The sequence below is a fragment of the Hypanus sabinus genome, chromosome 9 (assembly GCF_030144855.1).
Source record: "Hypanus sabinus isolate sHypSab1 chromosome 9, sHypSab1.hap1, whole genome shotgun sequence".
NCBI lineage: Eukaryota > Metazoa > Chordata > Chondrichthyes > Myliobatiformes > Dasyatidae > Hypanus > Hypanus sabinus.
The window spans coordinates 77072835-77099360 of record NC_082714.1 but is presented as its reverse complement, the minus strand read 5'-3'; the positions used below and the strand labels follow the sequence as shown (position 1 = coordinate 77099360).

Sequence of the window (26526 nt, the reverse complement as noted above, 5' to 3'; positions counted from 1 at the left end):
CACTCCGGGTGAAGCACAGGGTCTCCGACAGGGACAAGGCCAGCTTCCTCACCACCACTCCGGGTGAAGCACAGGGTCTCCGACACGGACAAGGCCAGCTTCCTCACCACCACTCCGGGTGAAGCACAGGGTCTCGGACAGGGACAAGGCCAGCTTCCTCACCACCACTCCGGGTGAAGCACAGGGTCTCCGACAGGGACAAGGCCAGCTTCCTCACCACCACTCCGGGTGAAGCACAGGGTCTCGGACAGGGACAAGGCCAGCTTCCTCACCACCACTCCGGGTGAAGCACAGGGTCTCCGACAGGGACAAGGCCAGCTTCCTCACCACCACTCCGGGTGAAGCACAGGGTCTCGGACACGGACAAGGCCAGCTTCCTCACCACCACTCCGGATGAAGCACAGGGTCTCCGACAGGGACAAGGCCAGCTTCCTCACCACCACTCCGGATGCACAGGGTCTCCGACAGGGTCAAGGCCAGCTTCCTCACCACCACTCCGGGTGAAGCACAGGGTCTCGGACAGGGACAAGGCCAGCGTCCTCACCACCACTCCGGGTGAAGCACAGGGTCTCGGACAGGGACAGCTTCCTCACCACCACTCCGGGTGAAGCACAGTGTCTCCGACAGGGACAAAGCCAGCTTCCTCACCACCACTCCGGGTGAAGCACAGGGTCTCGGACACGGACAAGGCCAGCTTCCTCACCACCACTCCGGGTGAAGCACAGGGTCTCGGACACGGACAATACCAGCTTCCTCACCACCACTCCGGGTGAAGCACAGGGTCTCGGACACGGACAAGGCCAGCTTCCTCACCACCACTGTGGGTGAAGCACAGGGTCTCGGACAGGGACAAGGCCAGCTTCCTCACCACCACTCCGGGAGAAGCACAGGGTCTCGGACAGGGACAAGGCCAGCTTCCTCACCACCACTCCGGGTGAAGCACAGGGTCTCGGACACGGACAAGGCCAGCTTCCTCACCACCACTGTGGGTGAAGCACAGGGTCTCGGACAGGGACAAGGCCAGCTTCCTGACCACCACTCCGGGAGAAGCACAGGGTCTCGGACAGGGACAAGACCAGCTTCCTCACCACCACTCCGGGTGAAGCACAGGGTCTCGGACAGGGACAAGGCCAGCTTCCTCACCACCACTCCGGGTGAAGCACAGGGTCTCCGACAGGGACTAGACCAGCTTCCTCACCACCACTCCGGGTGAAGCACAGGGTCTCCGACAGGGACAAGGCCAGCTTCCTCACCACCACTCCGGGTGAAGCACAGGGTCTCGGACAAGGACAAGGCCAGCGTCCTCACCACCACTCCGGGTGAAGCACAGGGTCTCCGACAGGGACAAGGCCAGCTTCCTCACCACCACTCCGGATGAAGCACAGGGTCTCCGACAGGGACAAGACCAGCTTCCTCACCAGCACTCCGGGAGAAGCACAGGGTCTCGGACAGGGACAAGACCAGCTTCCTCACCACCACTGTGGGTGAAGCACAGGGTCTCGGACAGGGACAAGGCCAGCTTCCTTCAGTTTCAGTTGCTGCTGCCAACTTCCGCTGTTGCTAATTTCACGACCTCGCTCTGAAAGCGAAGTCCTGCATTACTCTAATAGTTTGCTGAGTACTCTTGGAGCAACCCTCATTCAACTTGTCAGTAGAAAAGTCATCTTCAAATTTCATCATCTTCTCCGTTAGTCTCCTTTTCCATTCCACGGGTACCCAGGAGTCACCAAAGTTGAATGACTTTCTTATTTACTCTCCCGATGCAGGAGACCTTCTCTCTCCCACTTTCCTCACGGGAAAACTAGACATTACTGTCACTGGGAACAGCCTCCCACATGTGAGGGTAACGTCTCCCTGTGAGGTATTCCTGACAATCCTGTTTGTGTGAACAGCTGAAGGTTTCTGCAGTTCCAATCTCACCAGCAGCTAACGGTCCACCATGAGGGCCTTGGGATCGGGCATTCCGGGGAATTTGGGGCTTCCCTTCATTCTAGCTAGTGTCAGAATCAGATTTACCAGCGCGTGTCATGAAAGTTGTTAACTTAGCAGCAGCAGCATGCAATGCATAGTATAGAAAGAAGATAAATAACCGAGTAAGTCAGTTACAGGAAGTGTATTCATACATATACTTTATTAATAGATTAAAATAGTACAAAAACAGAAAGAAAAGTGAGGTAGTGTTCAATGTCCATTTAGGAATCGGATGGCAGAGGGGAAGAAGCTGTTCCTGAATCGCTGAGTGTGTGGCTTCAGGCTCCTCTATTTCCCACCTGACGGTAACAATGAGAAGAGTAACAATAACACAACAGGTTTAGGCGGGGTGCACCACACAGTTCCTCGTTTATCCTGCTTAGAAGGAACTTGCACCTTCTCAAAAGCAGCTGTCAACACCGGGTGAATGGTCTGGGTTTTCAAACAATTTTCTCCGTCCCTCTTATTGCAACGTTCCCTCAAACCTTCTCATGATGAAAGCATTTGTTCCCGTAAAAATGGAAGCTTCACCTTTTTCAACCGGATGCCGGCTGACCAATAACAATAGTCTCAGCAACTCCAACATCAGCTTCCGAAAACTCCAGTTTCATATGGGCTTCCAGGGCACTGAGTGGCATCAATGTTAGATACCGGTTGTAAAAGGATCTGTAAAGAAAGTAACTTGAGAACCTGTATCAACTAAGGCTATAGCACAAATATCCTCAATCCATATGGATATGTCTGAGCTTGGTCCCATTAAACCTTCAGGAACAGGGTTTTGCACTTTGATATTTTCCTTGGTACACTGATTGGAAAGTGCCCTGTCTGAGATACCAATGCCGGGTCCCTCCTTCCTTTTCTGTTTGAGCAACAGCTGGTTTACTTTCCGACGGTTTCACACTCCCGCTTGAAATGTCCATCCCCTCCACAGTTGTAACAGAAAATTCCCAAGTCAAAAGACCCCTTTCAGCAGCATTCCTCTGCTTCGTAAATCCTCCAGGTGGATCGGGTTTCCGATCAGACTTGTCACGCTCGATGAGCCGAGATACCTCGGCTTGTAGGATTTTCACTACATCCTGCTAAAACCCTGACTGGAATGATCACTGAGTTGAGTATCGGGGTCGGTGACAACTGAGGACTTTGCCTTGTTGGTGGAGGCCTCCCACTCCTCCATCATGTTTCCCTCGTCCCTTACTTCTCTGATCAGCTCAACAAATGAGAGAGGGGACGCATCTTGAGATTCATACGAATGCTTAAGCAATTGCGTCATGTGACAGCATGCCCTTCACAACTTTCTCCACCCTTAATTGATTTATCTCAGCCAGCTGAGTGGCCCCTTTTACGGCGCAAGCAATGCAGCTGTCTCTCTAGCTTGAAAATGTAAGCAGAAAGTGTACTTCCCTTCCTCTGGAATGCGTGGCTAAACTTCATCAGTAGATCATCTGGGCTGCCTGTCATGTAAATGTTTTCTAACACTTGCACGTAGACATGGATGTGACCAATGAGTTCTCTGCCTTTCGAGGCCTCACTACCCCAGCAGTCGCTGTGTTGTTCATAGTAATTGAGGACTGCCACTCACCCAGTAACTGCTCTGTCCACACCTGACAAACTTCATCCCCATTAGGGATGGACTGGACACTCCCAGCCTCCGATAACTTTGGCTCTCCACGGGTAATAGCCGCAATGAGCGGCAATCGATCACTGAAGGACCCATCAGACAACTCCTTTCCCTCACTTCACAGAAACAAGAACAAGTTGTCTTTAAAGTCTTCACCCTCAGCTACATTCCCCCCTTCTCTAAAAACACGGACTCTCCAGGCTCCTGTTTCTTCAGTCATGTCATTGGTAGTCTGGACTGATTAGTCAAATCGCCATTCAATCAGCATAACTTTCCCCAATACTTTTATAGAACATAAGAAATAAGAGCAGGAGTAGGCCATCCGGCCCATCGAGCCTGCCCTGCTACTCAATTAGATCATGGCTGATCTTTCCATAAACTCAGCTCCATCTACCTGCTTTTTCCCCCACAGCCCTTAATTCCCCTACTATGTAAAGACCTATCTAACTGTATCTTAAATATATTTAGTGAGGAAGCCTCAACTGCCTCCCTGGACAGAGAATTCCACAGATTCACCACTCTCTGGGAAAAACAGTTTCTCCTCATTTCCATCCTAAATCCTTGCAATCTTGAGGCAATGTCCCCTAGTTCTAGTCTCACCTACCAATGGAAACAACTTTCCTACTTCTATCTTATCAATCCCTTTCAAAATCTTGTATGTTTCTATAAGATCCCCTCTCATTCTTCTGAATTCCAGAGTATAGTCCCAGGCGACTCAAACTCGCCTCATAAGTTAACCCCTTCATCTCTGGAATCAACCTGGTGAACCTCCTCTGCACTTCCTCCAAAGCCAGTATATCCTTCCTCAAGTTTGGAGATCAGAACTGCACACAGTACTCCAGGCGCAGTCTCACCAGTACCCTGTATAGTTGCAGCATGACCTCCCTGCTCTTGAATTCAATCCCTCTAGCAATGAAGGCCAACAATCCATTTGCCTTCTTAATAACCTGTTGTACCTGCAAGCTAATTTTTTGCGATTCATGAACAAGCACTCCCAAATCCTCCTGCACCACAGCATGCTGCAATCTTTCACCATTTAAATAATAATCTGCTCTTCTATTATTCCTTCCAAAGTGCATGATCTCGCATTTTCCAACATTATATTCCATCTGCCAGACCTTGGCCCCCTCACTTAACCTATCTATATCCCTCTGCAGACTCTCCACATCCTCTGTACAAATTGCTTTTCCACTCAGCACTCTAAGTAGCAGATCATTGGGAATTCTAATATCCAGCCCCGCTCAGAGCATAAGCGTTCCTTATGGATATCTTCTTCAAATTGCACCAAACTTTAAACCAACATAGCAGTAGAAATCTTCCAAGGCATTACACCCAATCTAGAATAGCTGATCCCCTTGCGGGCTCAACCACAAGCTGCTCTTAAAAAACATCTGATTGGCATTCAAGAAACTCCCCCTCTTGGCATCCAGGGCCAACCTGATTTTCCCAATCTACCTGCATATTGAAATGCCCATGAATATCATAATATTGCCCTATTGACATACATTTTCTACCTCCCATTATAATTTGTAGACAATATCTTTACTACTGTTTGATGAGGACTAATTTCTTTATTTAGAGGATGGCAAATCTGTGGAATTTATTGCTGTTCATTGCTACAGACAGCTGTGGAGACAAAGTCATTGGGTATATTTAAAACAGAGGTTAATGGGTTCTTGATTAGTTGGGGCATCAAAGGTTACGGGGAGAAGGCAGGAGAATAGGGTTGAGAGGGATAATAAATCAGCCATGATGGCATGGCGAAGCAGACTCGATGGGCTGAATGGCCTAATTCTGCTCTTTGGTATTAAGGTGACGGAAGTTATTGGTAGATGTTATCGGTATGATTTTGGTAAGGCATTTGACAAGCTCGTGGGATGGGCTGGTCCTAAAGTTTAGAACACATGGGGCCCAAGGGGAGCTGGTTCGTCAAATGGCAAATCGACTTGGTGATAATGTGGTTGCTAGTTAACCGAGCTCTGACCACGTGCACTTTATTCACCAGGAGAACAGCACAGCTCCATCACCAAACCATTCTGAATCAGATCAGAACTGTAATTTTCCACACAAATATTGACCCACTTTGTGCACTTCTTAATTTCTTACTGTACAATACATTCTTCAGGTATTGATAACCAATAACTACACATTAATGACCAATTATATCTTAGAGTTACTGTTTTTACTATCACTACGGTATAATTGGTCATTAACGTGTCATTTTTTTTCTGTGGCAATAGTTAGACCCTCTCCACTGAACATCAATTTCTCTAATATCCAGTAATTTCACCCCTTCCCTCTTCTTCCATTCCTCTGGTTCTCCTCCTCCTCCTTCCCTTTCTTCCATGATCCACTCTCCTCTCCAATTAGATTCCTCCTCTTCCACTTATTCCCTCCTCACATCATCCCTCCTCCCCCACCCACCCACCTTCCCCCTCACCTCATCTCACGTGTTACAAGAGACTCCGCAGATGCTGAAAATCCAGAGTAACACATGCTCACAAAATGCTGCAGGAACTCAGCAGGTCAGGTAGAATCAACAATTCAGGAACAGCTTCAGAACAGATATTGAACCCATGAACTCTACCTCACTATATTTTTTCTCTTTCTGCACTACTTATTTAATTTAACTTAAAAAAACATATACACACTTCTTACTGCAATTTAGTTTCTGTTGTAACGTATTGTAGTACTGCTGCCACACAACAAGACATATGCCAATGATATTAAACTTGTTTCTGATCTGTGAAAAAGAATTAGCAGTCAACATTTTGGGCCGGGACGAGTCCCTTCATCAGGACACCTGTATCAGCAATCAACTTGTTCTCTTTTCCTTCCTCCACTCTCTTATTCTGGCTTTTTCCCCTTTTCCTTTCCAAAGCTGCCGAAGGAACTCAGCCCGAAAGGCCGACTGTTTACTATAGACGCTGCCTGACCTGCTGAGCTCCTCCGGCATTTTGTGTGTGTTGTCCTATAGAGTGTGCCTTGCATGCTTATCTTCCCATGGTCACTGAACTCTCTATCAAGCTTCGGCAGCTGTTCTGTACCATTGGTCTTGGCAGGACAATGAAATGCACAGACACACAGACAGAGGTGAACTCAAGCTGCAGAGAGCAGTGGACCCACCCCAATACATCTCAAGCACAATCCTCCCCACCATCAGTCGTATCTACAGGAGGCACCGCTTTAAGAAGGCCACACCCATGACCAAAGACCCCCACCATCCGGGCCAGGCCACCTTCTCACAGCTCCCATCGGGTAGGGGGTACAGAAGCCTGAAGTCCCACAACACCAGGTTCAGGAACAGCGACTTCCCTTCAGCCATTCGGTTCCTGAACCGACCATCACAACCCTGATCACCACCTCAGCAACAGAACACTACAGACCGCCTCAGGATATGAACACTTTGCACTACAATGGACTTCCCACCTCAGCACAGCACACCCTCTATCATCACTACTTTATCATTTCCTGTCAGAGTCACCTTATGTATGTACGTATAATCCTATGTATGTCAGTTATCTTACGTATTTATATGTAAGATATTTATATGTGGTCTCGCATTATTGTGATCTTTATCCTGTGTTTTTATGTGCTGGAGTGGATCTGGGGTAACACTGAGCAACGGAATCAATCCCGTACGAGCCCCCACAATGAAACGCCCTGATTTCCTTGGCTGCGTAAGTCTAGGGAACACAACCCCAGCCCCGCCAAATGCGTGAGATTGAGGCACGAACCCTCATCAAACCTCGGTTGGTGTGGATGCTGTGTAATTTTCTACCCTGTTACAAATCAGTGCCACGAAGTAACGGACAGCACACCGTACATGATTAAAAGATTATATTTATGAATCTTAATTTGATTAAAGGGTTAGTAAAGAAAAGACCAAAAGAAAGAAAAGGGCCTATTTTAATGAAACAGTCAAATGAGCGCAAGTTGGAGCTCAAAGTCTCTCCATGGGCACCGATCCTCAATTGATCTCACCCCTGGCTTCATCGAATCACGGTCCCACTTTGGGTCGAATCCTATGACCTCTTCTCTCTTCACCTCCTCTCGAACAAAAGCTCCAAGCCCAACCTTAGTGTCCCTCACCAGAGAAACCAGCCCTCAGCTCTACCATCCTAATTGGATGGCACACATTTCTCCTCATCCCTTATCTTCAACAACCCAAACAGGCTGAAAGCAGAACCGACGGCTCTTATAGAACTGCCAAAATACAGTAAAGTATGAACCAGGGCTCTACACTGGGCTTTCCTTTGCACTTGTGCTCTGGAAATGACATTAAACAATCTTGAATCCCTTCTTTGTTCTGATTGTGTCTCTGATGCTCTGTGTCTGAGATGCAGCTGCAGGTAGTTTCTTCATTACACCTGGACACACATGGACTTGCGTAGGTGACAATAATAACAATAACTTATTTAATATTATTTAACAACAATAATAATCACTCTATTGCCTTAACAGTGACAGAGTTCCTCTCCTAACCTCCCACACCATGAACCTCAGCATCAACACATCATTCTCCACAACTTTAAAGGGATCCCACCACCAAACACATCCTTAACTCCCCTCCCTGCTTTCCACAGGGATCACTCCCTCTGTGATCCTCTTCTCCATTTGTCCCTCCCCACTAGTCTCCCTCCCAGCACTTATGCCTCCAAGTGGCCTCCTCCCTCACCTCCATTCAGGACTCCAGGTGAGGCAACATTTCACCTGTGAATCTGCTGGGATTGTCTATTGTGTCCAGTGCTCCCGTTGCGGCCTCCTCTACATTGGGGGACCACTTTGTCGAGCACTTCTGCTGCATCCGCCAAAAGCACAATTTCCTTCTGGCTAACTATTTTAATTCCCGTTGCCATTCTGACATGTCAGTCCACGGCCTCCTTTTGTGCTAAGATGAGGCCACCCTCAGGGTGAAGGAACAACACCTCATATTCCATCTAGGTAGCCTCGAACTTGATTTCTCACACCACTTTCTCTGTTCCCCACTCTGCCTCTTACCTCTCCTCTCCAGTCTATCACCTCCCCCTGGCGTCCCTCCTCCTTCCAAGGTCCACTCCTCTCCTGTCAGATCCCTTTCTCTCCAGCCCTCCACCCACCTGGCTTCACTTATCACCTTCCAGCTGGCCTGCTTCCCTCCCTCCACCTTTTTATTCTGTTGTCTTACCCCTTGATGAAGGGTCTCAGCCTGAAAAGTCGACTGCGCAGGTGCTGCCTGACCTGCTGAGTTTGTTTTATGTGTATGTTGCTCTGGATTTCCGGCATCTGCAGAACTTCTTGTGTTTAGAACTTACTCATGGAGCACTTTTCATACAAACAATGTGGTTCAAAGTGCTTTACACAAAAACAAAATAAAAAATGTAGATATAAATAAACATGAGAAAAAGACAGATGCTAGTTAAAAGCAAAGTTAGAGGTTTTGAGTTGCCATTTAAAAGTGCCAGCTGATTCTACATCCCTTACAGACATTAAATTGCTTGATAAGCTTGACGTTGATTTTGTACACCAGGGTGCAATGGAAATCTTTGCAGGTGTGAAGCTCACCGATTATGCAGCAAAGGGGAACAGTAGAGTACTGAGGAGCAGTAAAGGTAAGAGTGCAACAACATGGTAACACCCCAGGGAAGGGGATGTGAGAGAGGTGAAGTGCATTCACTCCGTATGTTCATCTTGACTTTACACATCTCTATAAGGTCACCCCACCTCCCCACCCCAGTCTCCTACACTCAAATGAATAAACTCAAGTCCTGACAACATCCTTGTCAGTCCGTATCAAGGAGACTGCTGAAGGAGCTCAGCAAGTCAGGCAGCATCTGTGGAGTTCGAGGTCCTCATCTGCGAGACCTGTGATCTGTCGATACCGAAGATCAAGGCCCAAAGGTCAATCATAAGTCAAAACCAAACTGCGAGTCCACAGGCATAGAGTGTGGCACCAACACCTGTTTGTCCTGTTGGGCAACAGTTCATAGTGTTCAGTATGGGCACCAATTCTTCATTCACTCTATTACAGGGGATGTAGCATGCCAATGGTGGGTGGATCGCAATCCAATTTGCCATAATGGACAAATCCAAAATGGTTGTCTTAGACGATTTCCACAGGAATGATGCTTTCTCCAGTATAAATTCTTAGCTGGATATTTGTAGGCTTCAGTATTGTGAAGTGCCATTCAAACTCATTTTGTGGAACAACTGAAACAGCCGAGCCAGTGTCCAATTCCATTTAAGTGAATTTACCATTCACTTCTGGTGTTAGCCATATTACTTGTCTATTGTTAGTTTTCAAATTATAAATGTCAAAGGTACCTAGTCCTGTGTCACTCTCATCATTATCAGATCTTTCATCAAAAGCATGCAGAGTTGTGCTCTTTTTGAAACTGCAACTTGACTTGTTAACCTTTATCTCTTCCTGGTGCGGTCCATTTATTTTTGTCTGTCCAACATGCTCTTTGTATTTGTCCCACTTTGCGGCACTTTCTGCAAGTTTCACCATTAAATCTGCACTGGTCAGGTGTACGTAAGCCCCACCACAACAATAACACAGTTTATTAGGCTAGGCTGGTTTCTGTTTAGGCACTAAAATCCTGTCAAGCTCACTTTCATTACTGACTACAACCCAATTGCGTCTCTGCTGTTTCCATTGAAATGGCTATTTCAACTACTCATTCAAACGTAAGTTGTGCTTCAGTTAGGAGCCATTTTTGAATGCTTTCTTGTAGGATTCCCCACAAACTAAACGATCTCTCAGTGTATCATTAAGTCCATTACCAAAATGACAGAGTTCAAATAACTACAAGAGGAAATCTGCAGATGCTAGAAATCAGGCCTGATGAAGAGTCTCGGCTGAAATGTCATCTGTGCTCTTTTCCATAGATGCTGCCTGGCCTGGTGAGTTCCTCCAGCATCTTGTGTCTAATGCTCAGATAACTTAATCGATTCAGCCAGGGATGCTGAGATGGACTCCCCTTACTCTTGATTCCACTTATGAAACCTAATGCATTTTTCATCAAACAACAGTTTTGGTCTAAATGTTCCTACCTGACTTTCACAATATCAGCAAAGTTCTTTTTAGCTAGTTTGGTTGAAGCATTCAGACTTTGAAGAAAACTGTATGCCTTAAATCAATGCACAGAGTGTAACTGGCACTTGTTTCTCACTGTCTATTCCATTTGCTTTAAAATACTGCTAGATTAACTCAGAACACACAAGCCAGCTATCTGTTGTACAATTAAACGCATCTACCTTTCCGATGAGGCCAGACAGCCATTTTTGTGAGTATTATCACATGGTACTCATTGTTTACAAACTTGTGAATACTTACATTTTCTGTCTTTTTGAATTTGATCATCTTTGCTTTTGTGAAGAAAATGTGCTGATCTGAAGGAAAAAACTCTGTGTTTTTAAACTTGCCCGTTTCTCGTTGCTCTCTTTGTCTCACTGTGCTTCCATGTGTAGGTAGTCACCTTGGGTTTGTTTAAAACTTCCTTGTTGCCTCTGTTATGCTTTGTACTCCAAGACATTAAACTAGTTGAAAGGAAAAGACGGGAGTCTGTAATGAGAGTCTAACTTTGGCGCACACATATCACCTGCTGGCGTGATGACGTACTTTTACAGCTAACCCGTAAACAACAAAGAATGCTTAATCAAACAATATATTTACAATATTACTGAAATTTTAAAAACACAACAGGAAGAAGTGCAGTTGAACTGCTGGCTGACCCGCGAGTTAGGACGCTGGGTGCTGGGCACTGTGGCGGTACAAGGACAGGGGCAGGTAGTTGCATCTGAAGCAGATGCAAGTGAAACTCCTTCCCCTCAGTTACTCCCCAGAGACATGGGGCAGCTCAATGGCCTCCTCCATAGGAGGATCCCTCCCCTGCACCCTGGTTACCTTACCAGCAGGAACCACCTCCACTTTCTGCTGAGGGCTCGAACTATGGCTCCCAAGAGATCCATGGAGGGCTATTTCAAGAGCCAAGAAGGAATTCCGGGAGAGGTTGGAGGTGACATCGAACGTGCATCATCTCTGGCTGGGTTTGCAGGTCATTACTTCCTACAAAGCAAAACCCAACATCACAAAGTGATCTCTGTCTCGGAGGCTGATGTCAAGCTGTCTTCTAACAGGGGTTCCCTCGTGAGGTGACAGGTCTCGATGGAGTACCTGGTAAGGCACAGAAACCCTGTGCTAACTAACTGGTGGGAGTATTCAAAACATTTGCAATCTCTCATTGCTACAGTCAGAAGTTCTCACCTGCTCCAAAAGGGCGACAATTACACCAATGCCCAAGAAGAGCTGTGTGAGCTGCCTCAATGACTATCGTCCAGTAGTGCTCACATCTACGGTCTGCAGCAGACACGATCTCAATGGCTCTCCATGCAGACTTGGATCACCTGGACAATGCAACTACCTACAGTATGTCAGGATGCTGTTTATCAACTATAGTTCAACATTTAACAGAATCATTCCTACAATCCTGATTAAAAAGCCTCTGTACTGCCCTCTGTAAATGGATCCCTGACTTCCTAACCAGAAGACCACAACATCTCAACCTTGCAGACAATCAACACGGTGCATCACAGGGGTGTGTGCCTAGCCCACTGCTCGACTCTCTGTACACCCATAACTGTGTGGCCAGGCATAGCTCAAACATTTGCTGATGATGTTGGCAGAATTTTAGACGGTGACGAGAGGGCGTACAGGAGCAAGATATACCAGCTAGTTGAGTGGTGTTACTGGAAGAAGCTTGCACTCATTGTCGGCAAGGCCAAAGAGCTGATTCTGGATTTCAGAACAGGTAAGACGAGGGAACACACACCAATCCTCATCGAGGGATCAGAGGTGGAGAGAGTGAGCAATTTCAAATTCCTGGGTGTCAAACCTGGACACAACACATTGATGCAGCTATAAAGAAGGCACGACAGCAGCTATATTTCATTAGGAGTTTGAGGGAATTTGGTTTGTCAAGAATTTCTACAATTGTACCATAGAGAGTGCACTGGCTGGCTGCATCACTGTCTGATATGGGGGGCGGGGGGGGGGCTACTGCACACAATCGAAGTGAGTTGCAGAAACTTGTAAAGTTAGTCAGCTCCTTCACGGGTACCAAGACATCTTGAAGGAGCGATTCATTATTAAGGATCCCCACCACCTGGGACCTGCCTTGTTCTCATTGCGACCATCAGGAGTACCCAAACCACACACTCAGTGATTCAGGAACAGCTTCCTCCCCACCTGATTTCTAAATGGACATTGGACCGATGAGCACTTCCTCACTACTTCTTTATTTTTGATACTTTTCACTACTTATTCTAACTTAACTATTTAATAGATGTATATACAGTGCATACAAAAGTTTGGGCACCACTGGCTGAGGATGTTCTACGAGGCTGTGGTGGCCAGTGCTATCATGTTTGCTGTTGTGTGCTGGGGCAGCAGGCTGAGGGTAGCAGACACCAACAGAATCAACAAACTCATTCGTAAGGCCAGTGATGTTGTGGGGGTGGAACTGGACTCTCTGACGGTGGTGTGTGAAAAGAGGATGCTGTCCAAGTTGCATGCCATCTTGGACAATGTCTCCCATCCACTCCATAATGTACTGGTTAGACACAGGAGTACATTCAGCCAGAGACTCATTCCACCGAGATGTAACACTGAGCGTCATAGGAAATCATTCCTGCCTGTGGCCATCAAACTTTACAACTCCTCCCTCGGAGTGTCAGATATCCTGAGCCAATAGGCTGGTCCTGGACTTACTTTCACTTGGCATGATTAACTTATCATTATTTAATTATTTATGGTTTTATATCGCTGTATTTCTTCACTATTCTTGGTTGGTGTGACTGTAACGAAACCCAATTTCCCTTGGGATCAATAAAGTATGTCTGTCTGTCAAAATTTCTGTTACTGTGAATAGCTAAGCAAGTAAAAGATGACCTGATTTCCAAACGGCATAAAGTTAAAGATGACACTTTTCTATAATACTTTAAGCAAGATTACTTTTTTATTTCCATCTTTTACAGTTTCAAAATAACAAAAAAGGAAAAGGGCCCAAAGCAAAAGTTTGGCACCCTGCATGGTCAGTACTTAGTAACACCCCCTTTGGCAAGTATCACAGATTTTCGATGATGTTTAGGTCAGGAGACTGTAAGGATCATGGCAAGACGTTCAGCTTGTGTCTCTTGAGGTAGTCCATTGTGGATTTTGAGGTGTGTGTAGGATCATTATCCTGCTGTAGAAGCCATCCTCTTTTCATCGTCAGCTTTTTTACAGACGGTGTGATGTTTGCTTCCAGAATTTGCTGGTATTTAATTGAATTCATTCTCTCCTCTACCAGTGAAATGTTCCCCACACGACTGGCTGCAACGCAAGCCCAAAGCATGATCGATCCACCCCCGTGCTTAACAGTTGGAGAGGTGTTCTTTTCATGAAATTCTGCACCCTTTTTTCTCCAAAAATACCTCTGCTCTTTGTGGCCAAAAAGTTCTTTTTAACTTAATCAGTCCACAGTACATGTTTCCAAAATGCCTCAGGCTTGTTTAGATGTTCCTTTGCAAACTTCTGACCCTGAACTTTGTGGTGAGGACACAGGAAAGGTTTTCTTCTGATGACTCTTCCATGAAGGTCATATTTGCGCAGGTATTTGCAGGTGTAGAACAGTGCACCACCACTCCAGAGTCTGCTAAATCTTCCTGAAGGTCTTTTGCAGTCAAACAGGGGTTTTGATTTGCCTTTCTAGCAATCTTACGAGCAGTTCTCTCGGAAAGTTTTCTTGGTCTTCCAGACCTCAACTTGACCTCCACCGTTCCTGTTAACTGCCATTTCTTAATTACATTACAAACTGAGGAAACGGCTGCCTGAAAATGCTTTGCTATCTTCTTATAGCCTTCTCCTGCTTTGTGGGCATCATTTATTTTAATTTCCAGAGTGCTAGGCAGCTGCTTAGAGGAGCCTGTGGCTGCTGATTGTTGGGACAATGTTTCAGGAGTCAGGGTATTTATAAATCTTTGAAATTTGCATCACCTGGCCTTTCCTTACAATGACTGTGAACAAGCCACAGCCCTAACAAGCTAATTAAGGTCTGAGACCTTGTTAAGTTCTCTGAGAGCTCAGATCTATTGGGTGCCCAAACTTTTGCACGGTGCTCCTTTCCTTTTTTTCCACTCTAAAATTGTACAAAACAAAAATAATACAACAATCTTGCTTAAAATGTTGAAAAGAATGTTTCATCTTTAACTTTATGTCTTTTGGAGAGCATGGCATGTGCTGATGATATTCACAACCAACAACCAGTCTCTGAATGTGAACTAATCAAAAGAGATGGTTGTTGACTTCAGAGGGCACGGAGCGACCACTCCCTGCTGAACATCGATGGCTCCTCGGTAGAGATCGTTAAGAGCATCAAATTTCCTGGTGTTCACCTAGTGGAGAATCTCACCTGATCCCTCAACACCAGCTCCATAGCAAAGAAAGCCCAGCAGTGTCTCTACTTTCTGTGAAGGCTGGGGAAAGTCTATCTCCCACCCCCCATCCTCATCATATTCTACAGAGGTTGTATTGAGAGCATCCTGAGCAGCTGCATCACTGCCTGGTTCGGAAATTGTACCATCTCGGATCGCAAGACCCTGCAGTGGATAGTGAGGTCAGCTGAGAAGATCATCGGGGTCTCTCTTCCTGCCATTACAGACATTTACACCACACGCTGCACCTGCAAAGCAAACAGTATTGTGAAGGACTCCATGCACCCCTCATACAAACTCTTCTCCCTCTTGCCATCTGGCAAAAGGTACCAAAGCATTTGGGCTCTCACGACCAGACAGTGCAACAGTTTCTTCCCCCAAACCAATACCTCAATACCCAGAGTCTAGACTGACATCTACATCATTTATTATTATATTGAAATTTGTCCTCTACTGTGCCCATTATCTTGTTTATTAATTATTTATTTATCAATTAATTATTGAACTGCCCTGCACTGTTTTGTGCACTTTATGTAGTCCTGTGCAGGTCTGTAGTCTCGTGTAATTTTGTGTTGTTTCATGTAGCACCATGGTCCTGGAGGAACGTTGTTTCGTTTTTACTGTGTGCTGTACCAGTCACAGAAATGACAATAAACCTGACTTGATACTGTATTCAATATTAAACCTGATTCTCATTCTTCACTGCCTACTGCAAATGCTGGGCCATCATTCCGGGAGCGGAGCCCTTTCCAAAGCGCTCGGAACCCTGGGTAAGAAATACCGCCATTACCATCGATCCTCGCAGCGGCATTTGATCCTTTTCACTATAAAAACAGAAAGGTAATCGATCTTGTACTTTAATTACTTTTGTACTTAAATGAACTCACAGGGTCTGTTGAATATTTTTCCAGCCTATTTTAATTTCAGCAAGCTACTGTCTGTACTATCTTCTCTCCTCGACGTTACCATGGAATGAGCGACTGTAGCTACAAGTCCAACCCTAGCCGTGCCGGATTGGCTGTCAGCACTGATTGATGGGTGATGTGGGCGGGAGGACGAATTCAGCCCTGAATGGCTGATGATAGTGAAGGCTCTGCTTGCATTTATTGCTCTCTCCAGATGATTGACAGACAGTTTTGGGCGAGTAGTTGCTCGGGAACTCGAACCCCGAATGGTTTTTCTGAAAGTTGGGCATATCCTATCTTGCAAGCATTGCTGAACGTTTCATGTTTTAGGATCTGGTGCTTCCCCGGTGTACATGACGAATAAACCCCTCCTGGGCTTCCTGCCGGGTACAGGCATCGATTACAACCGACGTTTCGATGACAAAATCTGCCACTCTGCCCGAGAAGAGTTTATTTGTTCCACGTTCTATTTGGTCTGTGCGTATGATTGGCCGAAGCTGTGGGCGGGATGTAGAACAAATCGCCCATTGGTTGCGTGTAGTCTTGATTGATGGGGACGGGGGTTAGTCAGTCAGGGAGACTTCCGGCGGGGCTTTGTAAGTTTGTACCGGTTTTGCTCAACAAAAACCGAGGCGAGAAGCGGCGACGACTGTTCCTGATGGGAGTGTGCATGGGATCGCGGGGTCGCGCACGGGGAGACCTGAGGTCTCCAGGCATCCCGGGTCCAGATTCAGGCCCAATCCCCGGCCTTCTCTGGTTTTTGGCCGCAGGCAGGGAGAACGAGGATTGGCCCCGAAGATCTCCAGTCACCGAGGGTGTGTAAATCAGATTTAGGCCATTGCAGCGGGGCCGGTCTATGTCCCTCTCCGCCCTATTAACATAGAAATCTATAGCACATTACAGGCCCTTCGGCCCACAATATTGTTCTCCCGCCTCCTCCCCGCAACATTTCACACCCTAATGAATCAAAACCCTTTCAACCTCCGCCTTAAATGCACCCGGTGTCCCGGCCTCCACAGTGTCCTGTGGCAACGAACTCCACGGATTCACCACCCTACAGAAATTCCTCCTCATTTCTGTTGTAAACGGACGTCTCTCTATTCTGAGGTTGTGCCCTCTGGTCCTAGACTTCCCCCACCATAGGAAATATCCTCTCCATATTCAGTCTTTCTAGGCCTTTCAACGTTTGATAGTTCACCCCCTCATCTCATAAATTCCAGAGCAATCACTGCTCATAGAGGAAGCCTTTCATTCCCTTAATCATCCGTGTGAACCTCCTCTGAACCCTCCCCAATGTCAGCACATCCTTTCCTAAATAAGCTGCCCAAACCTATTCGCAGTACTCCAAGTGAGGCCTCACCGTGCTTTATAAAGCCTCAACGTTATATGCTTGCTTTTATATTCTAGTCCTCAAAATGACTGCTAACATTGCACTTGCCTTCCTCATCACAGTTCAGCCTGCAAAATCAACCGTGCTTTTATTCCTTCTACCAAAGTGCATGACCGTACACCTCCTTACACTGTATTCTGTCTACCACTTCTTTGCCCATTTTCACATCTGTCTTAAGTCCTTCTGCAGCCTCTCTACTTCAACACAACCTGTCTTCATATCGCCTGCAAACAATGTCATCAATTTCAATATCCAAATCATTGTAAGAAGAAGCCGTCCCAACACAGACCCTTCTGGAACACCACTACTCACTGACAGCCAATCTAAAACTGCCCCCTTTATTCCCATTCTTTGCCTCCTGCCAATCAGCCAATGCTCTATCCACATGAGTATCTTTCCTGCAATACCTTGGACTCGTGTCTTGTTTAGCAGCCTCTTGTTGAAGGCTTTCTAAAATTCCAAGTACACAACAGCCACTGATTCTCCTTTGTCTATCCTGCTTGTTATTTCCTCAAAAAATTTCAACAAATTTGAGAGGCAAGTTTTTCCCTTAAGAAAACCATGCTGACTTCAGCCAATTTTACCATGTGCCTCCAAACACCTGGGACCACATCCTTAACAATTGACTCCAACATCTTCCCAACCACTGAGGTCAGACTAACTTGCCTATAATTTCCTTTCTCCTGCCTCCCTCTCTTACTGAAGAGTGGAGTGACATTTACAATAGTCCATGCCTCTGGAACCATTCCAGAATCTGTTGATTCTTGAAAGATCATTGCTGATGGTTCCACAATCTCTTTCAGAACCCCAGAACCAGGTGATTTAATCTGCTTTAAGACCTTTCAGTTTCCCTAGCACCATCCCCCTCGTAATAGCAACTACACTCACTTCTACTGTAAAGACTGATGCAAAATACCTATTCAGTTTGTCCATCATTTCCTTGTCCCCCATTACTACCTCTCCAGCAGTCCAATATCTACTCTCACTTCTCTTTTTATATATCTGAAAAGAAAAAGTTTTCGTATAATTTTTTTATATTATTGGCTAGCTTACCTTCATATGTCATCTTCTCCCTACCCCCATGGTTTTTAAAATTTGCTTTCTGTTGGTTTTTAAAAATTTCCCAATCCTCTAACTTTCCCACTCATTTTTGCTCACCCTGTTCCCCTTTAACACTGCAGCCCATCCCACTGATTGCAACTTTGCCCTATCATGTGTCTGTCCTTCACAACTATTTCATTATACACCACCTCTCCTTGTAAACCAGCATCCCCATCACTCCAGTTCCCATCCCCTGCAAAACTAGTTTAAACACTTCTCAACAGCTCTAACAAACCTGCCCCCCCCCCTCGGGTTCAGGTGTAACCTGTCCCTTTTGTACAGGTTGTACCGTCCCCAGAAGAGATCCCGATGGTCCATAACTCTGAAACCTTGCCTCCTGCCTCGGTCCCTCACCTGCCAATCATCCTGCTCTTGCCTTCATTGGCACATGGCACAGGCAGCAATCCCTGGAGTTCCTAGCTCTCTAAATCATCTCTTTTCCTTCCTCACCCTGCCCCTTTAGAATGTCACAGACGCAATCCGAGACGTCCTTGACCCTGGCACCTGGGAGGCAAGATACCACCTGGGGGTCTCTTGGCATCCACAGACTCTCCTATCTACTCCTCAAACTATGGAATCTGCTATCACCACTGCATTTCTCCTCTGCCCCCTTCCCTTCAGAGATCTGGTTGCTGCAGCTCGTCCAGGTAGGTCCCATTCTCCCACCGCCCCACCCCCCACAGTATCCCTGATGCTGAGCCACACATGAGGCTGTTTAAGAGTCCATGGTATCACAGGAAAGATACTAACATGGACAGAACATTGGCTGATTGGCAGGAGGCAAAGAGTGGGAATAAAGCGAGCCTTTTCTGGTTGGCTGCCTGTAACTAATGGTGTTCCACTGCAGTTGCATTGGGACCATTTGTTTTTGACATTTTATGTCAGTGATGGAGATGACAGAATTGATGGATTTGTGACCATGTTTGCAGATGATATGAAGAAAGGTGTAAGGGCAAGTAATGTCGAGAAAGAAGAGCTTCAAGTACCTTTCTAAGAGGCTCTTAAAAGTATTGTATCCGCCTCCACCACTGCCAACAGCAGTACATTCCACATCTCTGTGTGAAAATCTTACCTCTGACAGGTTTAAAGTTTAGTGCACCTTAGAACTATACCCCCTCGTGTTAGCCATTTCAGCCCTAGGAGAAAGCCTTTGGCTATCCACACAATCTCATCACCTTGTACACCGCTGTCGGGTCACCTCATCCTCAGTCGCTCCAAGGAGAGAAGGCCAAGTTCACTCAACCTGTTCTCATAAGTTATGCCCTTATAAAAGAAAGGATGTAGTGCTGAGGCTTCATGAGGCTCTGGCGAGGCCCCACTTGGAGTACTGTGAACAGTTTTGGGCTCCTTATCTACGAAAGAATGCGCTAACATTGACGAGAGTTCAAAGGCGGTTCTTAAAAATAATTCTGGGAATGGAAGCTTGTCATATAAGGAGCATTTGATGATTTTGGGCCTGTACCCACTGGAATTCAGAAGAATAAAAAGGTTATCTCATTGAAACCTAGAGAATATTGCAAGGCCTCCTCAAGAGAGTGGATGTGGAGAGGATGTCAGTGGAGTCTAAGACCAGAGGGCTGTCTATTCAGAATGCAGCTGAGGAGGAAGTTCTTCAGCAAGAGAGTGGTGAATCTGTGGAATTTATTGGAACTGGTGGCTGTGGTGGCTGAGTCATTTAAGACCAAGGTTGATAGATTCTTGACTAGTCAGGGCATGAAGGGAAATGGATCAGCCATGATGAAATAATGAGGCAGACTCAATGGAACAAATGGCCTAATTCTGCTCCTATATTTAATGGTCTCAGGTCTTTTGGTAGCTGTGAGAAGATGGCATGCCATGATGGTCAGTGATCTCTGATGGTAAAACCTCCTTCCCCTGCTAATCAATAACAGTTGTCCAGGGGTAGCGTGAACACTACTGAGTGTCACCAATCCAATCACCCATTAGATCCACACCCCTAAATTCTCCAATGTGCCTTGTACGCAATAGGGTCTAACTGATTGATGGACCGGGTTTCAGTGCCAGCCTCTGACAATGTCTGTCCATGTGCATTTGCACGTTCTCCCTGTGACCGCGTGAGATCTCTCACCCACCCTTGGAGCTCTGGTTCCCTCCCACATCCCAACAACATGTGGAGTTGGGGCGGGTTGGCTAATTGCCCACTGTTAATTGTCCTGCTGTTGTGTGATGAGTAGAAATCAGGGTGGAAGTCAGTGAGAAGGTGGGGAGAATGGAATCTGAATAAATGGGTGGGTGCTAGTAGGCACAGAATTGATGGGCTGAGCAATCTTCTGTGGTGCAAAACTAATTATTTAATAACGTGTGCATGGAAAAGTGGTGTTCATTATCAAGGACCCCTACCACCCAGGACATGCCCTCTTCACACTGTTACCATCAGGAAGGAGGTACAGAAGCCTGAAGGCACACACTCAGCGATTCAGGAACAGCTTCTTCCCTTCTACCATGCGATCCCTAAATGGACGTTGACCTGTGAACACTACCTCACTCCATCTTTTAAAATTACTGTTTTTGTACTACTTTTCTTAATTTAGCTATTTAATATACAAATATACTGGTTACTTGCTGTAATTCAGTTTTTTTTCCTACATTTACCATGTATTGCATTGTACTGCTGCTGCAGAGTTAACAAACTTTGCAACATACGCCAGTGAAATTAAACCAGATTCTGATTCCGAACAAGAACAACGGAGCAGTAGGATTAAACCTTTTTACTGAGTCGTTTGTCCTCTAGTGTTCACTCAGTGGAAGAACAAGCTAGACCAGGACACAGAGGGACTTGGGCTAGATATTGTGGCTCATCGTTTTTCTGAAATTGTAATCACATGTGCTATTTGTGCAGTGTGCTGTTGTTAATGTGACTGCACCTTGGCCCGGAGGAATGGTGCTTCGTTTGGCTGTATTTGTGGTTGAATGATAATTAAACCTGAACTTGAAGTTGAAACTTAGACCTTGCCGCTGAACTTACAGTGTGGGAATGATGACCTGGGCCTGCCAAGAAGAAAAGATGTGTACTCAAAAGTCTGCGCAAAGAAGAGAGACAGGAAGGATGTTTCTGGGACTTGAGGACATCAACTCAATGTATAAAAGCATGCAGGCATGGTCAAGACGTTCAGCTGTTGTTCAAACCAAACATCACAATGGGGAAGAAATATGATCTAAGCGACTTCAACAATGAATGATTGTTGGTGCCAGACGGGGTGGTTTGAGTATCTCAGAAACTGCTGATCTCCTAGGATTTTCATGCACAACGGTGTCTGGAGTTTACAGAGAATAGTGCAATAATGAAAAAAGATCCAGTGATCATCAGCTCTGTGGGTGAAACGCCTTGTTAATGAGAGAGGTCAGAGGAGAATGGCCAGACTGGTTCAAGCTGACAGGAAGGTGACAGTAACTCAGATAGCCTCGCGTTACAACAGTGGTGTGCAGAAGAGCATCTCTGACCGTAAGACAGGAACAGAATTAGCCTATTGGGTCTGCCTCGCCATTTCCCTCTCAACCCCACTCTCCTGCCTTCTCCCCATAACCACTCATCAAGAACCTATCAACCTCCATCTTGGAAGCACGGTAGTAGTGGTTATCACAAAGCTTTACAGTACCAGTGACCTGGGTTCAATTTGTATGTTATCCCTGAGACTGCTCCAGTTTCCTCCTACTGACAGCGGTTGGTAGGTTAATTATTGGTAATTGTAAATTGGCCTATGATTAGACTTGGATTAAATCCAGGGATTGTGGGTGACACAACTCGAAGGGTCGGAAAGACCTGTTCTGTGCTGTATCTCAATAAGTAAATAATCAATCTATTAAATGTACCCAGTGACCCGGCTGACACAACCGCCTCCGGCATCGAATTCCACAGATTCACCACCCACTAGCTAAAGAAATTCCACCTCACCTTCTGCTATTCTGAGGCTGGGCCCTCTGGTCCTAGATTCCCCCACCATGGGAAACATCCTCTCTTGATCCACTCTATTTTGGCCTTTCAACATTAATAGAATTCTTCTGAATTCGCACAAGTAAAGGCTCAGAGCCAGATAACTCTTGTCATATGATAAGCCTTTAATTCCCAGACCATTCTCATGAACCTCCTGTAAATCCTCTCCATGGTCAGCATACCCTTTCTTAGATAAGGGCCCAAAGCTGCTCACAATACTCTAAGCAAGGCCTCACCAGTGCTTTATAAACCCTCAACACTACATCCTTGCTTTTATTTGAAATGAATGCTAACATTTTTAGTTTTTCTCACCACTGACACAACCTGCAAGTTAACCTTTAGGGAATCCTGCATGAGGACTCCCAAATCTCTTTGCACCTCAGATTTTTAGTTTTCTTCCTGGTTAGAAAATTGTCTACACATCTATTCCTTATACCAAAGTGTATCGCCATACACTTCCTGACACCGTATTTCATCTGCCATTTCTTTGTCCATTCTCCTAATCTGTCTAAGTCCCTCTGCAGCCTCTCAACACTACCTGCCCCTAAATCTGTCTTGGTAATGTCCGCAAACTTGGCCACTAAGATATCAATTCCATCATCCATATCATTGACATACAACCAACACCAACCCCTGGAGAACACCACTAGTCACCAGCGTCCAACCCAGAAAGGTTCTGTTTATTCACACGCTTTGCCTCCTGCCAATCAGCCAATCCAGTATCCATGGACAAAGGAGGATCGATGGATGTTGTCTATGATAACATTTGTCTATCTTGTTTGTTATTTCCTCAAAGAATTCCAAAAGATTTGGCAGGCAATATTTTCCCTTAAGAAAACCATGCTGACTACAAACAATTTTATCATGTGCCTCCAAGAACCCCGAAACCACATCCTTAACCATCGATTCCCATGTCTTCCCAAACACTGAGGTCAGGCAACTGGCCTTGAATAACCTTTCTTCTGCCTCGCTCCCTTCTTAAAGAGTGGAGTGGCATTTGCAATTTTCCACTTTTCTATAACCATGCCAGAATCTATTGATTCTTGAAAAATCATTACTAACGCCTCCACAATCTCTTTCAGAACATTAGGGTGTAGTCTGTCTGATCCAGGTGACTTATTCAGAGATTTCAGTTTTCCAAGCACCTTCTCCCTAGTAATAGCAACTGCACTCACATCGGCCCTCCGACAGTCTTGAAGGTCTAGCATTCTGCTGGTGTCTTCCACAGTGAAGACTGATGCAAAATACTTACTCATTTCATCATCCATTTCCTTGTCCCCCATTACTACCTCTCCAGCATCATTTTCCAGTGGTCCAATATCTACTCTCACCTTTCTTACTCTTTATATATCTGAAAAAGTTTTGGTATCCTTTAAGTCGAACCTTGAAGTATGTGGGCTACAGCAGAAGAAGACCACGATGGCCTCGTTATCTGGTACCTCCTGTACCTAATAAATCTCCACTGAGTGTACAATAGGTCAGGACTCACAGGAGACTACAGTCTGCTTTGGAGAACTCAGCAGGTCAGGCAGTGTCTATGAGGGAGATGGTGATCTCCCTTGCACCATCCTGTCCAGATGAGACACAACATCAACTGTCCATTTCCCTCACCTATGCCTCCTGACCTGTTGAGTTCCTGCAGATATTAGTGATAACTTCCATTGACTTTGGTTGGGGTTTCTATGCAGGCTGCTCCCATTTGTTCTATACATCTCCTGTTTCTGAGACACCCTCTCTGTTAGTCTGGACACTTCTGTACCTAATGTGCACGCACACACACTTCCCTCCTGCATTCTCCTACATGAAGGGAGGACTTTCCCTTAACCATTGCATTTAATTGGCAATTCAACCACCAGTTTGTACAGAGACCCCATGTTCTCTCTCTCTCTCTCTCTCTCTCTGTCACCTTGTCCATTTCCTCTTTCTGTTGCCCCTACTCTACCTCTCTCCCTCCCACCTGGACTGCAGTGCTGTCTGGTTGGTTGGTGTCACCCTCTCCTTCCCACTGGATGTAGACCCATCCAAGCAATGAGCCAGTATAAAAGAATTGTTATTTCTTTTAAAAAGCACAATCATTCTGGAGATCTAACCATCTCAGGGAAGGGAAATGGCCTTCACCAAGAAGGACAGAGAGGGAGGGATTGACTAGGATGAAGAGAGAGAAATGGGGGAGAGAGAGACACTCAAGGATAGGTGAAGAGAGTCAGTAAGAAATGGGAGGGAGGGCTGTCCAATGTTCTAGTGGATAGAGTAGGAAATGGGGAGGGTGGAGGGGTTGTCCAATGTTCTGTTGGGTAGATTCACTCGTGCTACGGGGGGGGGGGGGAGGGGGTGTTAAGCCAGTTTGCCATGGAGGGTGTGGGATCCAAAGAGGAAATAAAGAAAGCAGGGAACTTTAAACTGAGGGGTATTGTATACAGTAAGTCTTAGCATCTACACACACACAGTACAGGATCTCACACAACACACATATACACATACATATAAACACACACAAACACAGTCATATTAAACACATATGCTCACATACATACACATACAAACATATATACACTCACACACACTCGAAACGTGCGCAAACACATTCACCAACACATGAACACATACCAAATTTGCACACATATTCACGTGTGCACACACACACTCCAAACATGTTGCAAACATACCATACACAGTACATGTATACACAAGTGGATGCACATGAAATATGTACACACATACACAAAAACACACAGCACACCAATCACACAAATAGCACACCAAACACATACGCGTATACACACTGAAAACATACACACATATACCAAACATGTACATTCCATACGTACACTGGTACCAAACAATGCACTCATTCTAAACATGCACACACACATACCAAACACACACACACACCAAACACCATGTAAACTTAAATGATTTAAGTTTACATAACTCTTACATATACAGAGTTAGCATGCTATCATAGGTGAACATACACGCACATTCATGCATGTGCATACACGTACAAAGGCAAACACCACAGATACAAATTCACACACACTAAACGTGGTCACACATACACACTCACCAACACATGAACACACACTCCTTTACACTTGTGTACTGGAAATAACATTAAACAATCTTGAATCTTTAAGTTTATAATCAATTCTCAAAACAAATTCCTAAAAAGACCCCAAACCCAAGCCCTGAATATATAATAAAACTTTAAACAAATCTCTAATCCAAACTCTAACCTTAGACCTGTAACTGTGTATAACACTAACTGTAACCCAGTCTTTGATGCTGGGGAGGCCAGAGCCTGTGCTACAGCTGGGAGAGTTGACAACTTCCTCAGCTTTTTCTGATCCTGTGCTGTGGCCCCTCCACACCAGACATAATGCAAACAGTTAGAATGTTTTTCCACAGTACAGCTGAAGATGTGCGCATCTTCAGTGATACTCCTCAAACTCCCAGAATAGAGGGACATCACTTTCGAATAGGGATGAGAAGGGTTTATTTTTAGCCAGATGGTAGTGGATCTGTAGAGGCCAACTCATTGGGTATGTTTAACGCTGAGGTTGATAGATTCTTTACTAGTGAAGGCATCAAAGTCTATGGAGAGAAGGCTGGAGAATGGTACTAAGAGGGAAATAAATCACCTATGATGAAATAGCAGAGAAGATGTGATGGGCTGAATGGCCAAATTCTGCTCCCATGTCATACAGGCTCCGTTGAGGATGGTTAAGAAGCCATATGGTGTGTTGGCCTTCTTTAATCGAGGTTCAATTATTTATTTAAATTCAATACAGAACAAATTAGAACATTACCAACAATACTACAGTACAAAAAATACCAAGCATTCATTCCTAATATTCTGAGGAATTAATCCAGTGTATGCTGCTGTGTTCTTTTGTCTGAATTTAAATGAACAAAATCAGGGTAGACACCTAGTGCAGGTAATGGACTGCCTTCATACAAAGCATTCTCCAAATCTAAATACATAATTTGTTACTCAGTTAAATGGTAATTTGTCTTTTTTTAAAACTATTTCCTTGAAACTTTGGCTAATTGGGCATAAAATGAACAAGTAGTACAAAAAGAGCAAAAAAAGAGAGAAAAAAAGTGAGGTGGTGTTCATGGGTCCATAGTCTAT

At 45.5% G+C, this 26526-nt stretch overlaps 2 long non-coding RNA genes across 4 annotated transcripts in view; one reads left to right on the top strand and one right to left on the bottom strand.

Annotated features, from left to right (window-relative positions):
- Positions 1–2126: 2126 nt before the first annotated feature.
- Positions 2127–13131, bottom strand: LOC132399507 (uncharacterized). The gene is made up of 3 exons (XR_009514012.1): positions 11483–13131; positions 10908–11110; positions 2127–2637 (listed from the first exon to the last, which is right to left on the bottom strand). It is a non-coding gene; the product is annotated as an uncharacterized LOC132399507 (long non-coding RNA).
- A 220-nt stretch (positions 13132–13351) lies between these two features.
- LOC132399506 (uncharacterized) overlaps positions 13352–26526 on the top strand; it is a 76585-nt gene continuing 63410 nt past the window's right edge. For 2 of the 3 annotated variants that reach the window (XR_009514011.1, XR_009514010.1), the window contains exons 1-2: positions 13352–16763; positions 18903–19086. This is a non-coding gene — a long non-coding RNA (uncharacterized LOC132399506). The remainder of the gene's footprint in view (positions 16764–18902; positions 19087–26526) is intronic. The other variant, XR_009514009.1, reaches the window with a different exon arrangement.